Genomic DNA, 1983 nt, shown 5'->3' on the forward strand with positions numbered 1-1983 from the left:
CAGGCTCAGTGGCCATGGCTCACGGGTGCAGCCGCTCCATGGCATGTGGGATCCTCGCAGACCGGGGCACGAACCCGTGTTCCCTGCATCGAAAGGCGGACTCTCAACCACTGCGCCACCAGGGAAGCCCCTATATTACTTTTATAATAAAAATCTTTTAAAATAAGTAAATAAATAAAAAGAATGCCTGGATCAGAAGGGAGCAAATGAGTAGGGAAAAAAAAAGCAATGAAAATAACAAACTTACAGGATACTGCCAAATAGGGACTTGAAGGAAAAATATATTGCTCTAGATATTCCCATATTCAAAATAAGGTATCTGAAGCATTACGAGAGAAGACTGTGCTTAACCTAACTTTAAAAAAATGTAGAAAGTAGCCAGCCAAAAGAAGGAAGAGGGAGATAAAATCCAAAGCAGAAAAAATATGGGAAAACACAAAAAGCAAATCTGGTGAACATCTTAATAACATGCTAAGAGAAACGCAATTCAAAGTGTAATCGCTGCAGATGATTTCAGAGAGTATAAAGAGCAGTTGGCAAAATTAAAGCGGAACAATAATGGCTGCCACTTATTTATCAGCTCCGATAAATAATCTCTTATCTTTACAACAACCCTGTAATAGAGAGAATTTTTTTCTTCATTTTACTTGTAAGGAAACTAAAGCTCAGAGAGAATAGGAATTTAGTTATAAATGAACCTGTTTTCGCTACACCAGTTGTCTCTGCTGGGAAAAGAGACAAAGCAGAGAAAAGGGAGAAAAAAATGTGAAGGGCAATGATGGCGAGCTCACAGCCCAGATTTTTATGCACAGTTCAAAATGATCATTATAAAAATCTATTCGAATTCAAATACAAAAAATTACCTATGATTAACATATGATAAACATTTGAATAGCTTAGTATTTTCTTCAGACTCTCCAGGAATATCTACTTTGTACCTTATTCTCCACCCCCATTACTTGATTAAATTTTTTTTTTTTTTTGGCCACGCCATGCGGCTTGAGGGATCTTAGTTCCCCTACCAGGGACTGAACCCGGGCCCTCAGCCATGAAAGCAGGGAGTCCTAACCACTGGATCACCAGGGAATTCCCACATTAAATCTTTATAAAATTCTGAGAATGGCATTTTTACTTATTCCTGTTTAACAGATGAGGAAACCGAGAACTAGAAAAATGAATGACCTGCCAAGGATCATATAGCAAGTGAGTGGTAGAGCTGAGACTCACCCTAATGTCTAGTGTTTTAATATCATAGGATTTAAAAAAAAAATTAAATCTATTATTTTTACTGAGACATAATTTATACACCATCAGAAATCCATGTTTCAAAGGCTACAACTCAGTGATTTTCAGTATTTTCACAAGGTTGTACAATCATCACCACCATCTGGTTCTGGAATATTTTACTGCCCCACAAGGAAGACTAGTACCTGTTAGCAGTCACTCTCCTTCCCCAGCCCCTGGCAACCACTAATTTATTTTCTGTTTCTATGGATTTGCTTAGTCTGGACATTTCATACAAATGGACTCATAAATATATGGCCTTTTATGTCTGGCTTCTTTTACTTACCGTAATGTTTTCAAGTTTCATCCCTGTTGTAGCAGGTATCTCAGGATTTAAGAGTTAGGGGAAAACTTATTAGACATCTTCTACCAAATCCTCTCACTTTACAGATGGAGAAACTGAGACTTAACATACCCCATATATTCAGTGACACCCAAGTCCCCTACCTCCTAATCCTGTGTTTTTTCAACACACTACTAATACCAAGACAATCAGAATCATAAAAAAGAGATTCCACAAACAGATAAAAATATCACATTAATCTGACATACCATATATTAGAAAAAGCATAGGTAAGAAAATCTGATATCTTGTTAAAGGTTTTCTATTTCTGTAAGGAATCCCATAAATCATTTACTTCATGTGACGCCTGAATGGCACCAGATGCTTGTGTAGGGAAACAGGATGTCGCTGCCACA

At 37.5% G+C, this 1983-nt stretch overlaps 1 protein-coding gene across 1 annotated transcript in view; it reads right to left on the bottom strand.

The window, feature by feature from the left end:
- GALNTL5 (polypeptide N-acetylgalactosaminyltransferase like 5) overlaps positions 1-1983 on the bottom strand; it is a 78621-nt gene that overhangs the window by 22351 nt on the left and 54287 nt on the right. The gene's annotated exons all lie outside the window — the stretch shown is intronic.

The sequence above is a fragment of the Lipotes vexillifer genome, unplaced genomic scaffold, assembly GCF_000442215.2.
Source record: "Lipotes vexillifer unplaced genomic scaffold, Lipotes_vexillifer_v1.1 scaffold472, whole genome shotgun sequence".
Taxonomy (NCBI): Eukaryota; Metazoa; Chordata; class Mammalia; order Artiodactyla; family Lipotidae; genus Lipotes; species Lipotes vexillifer.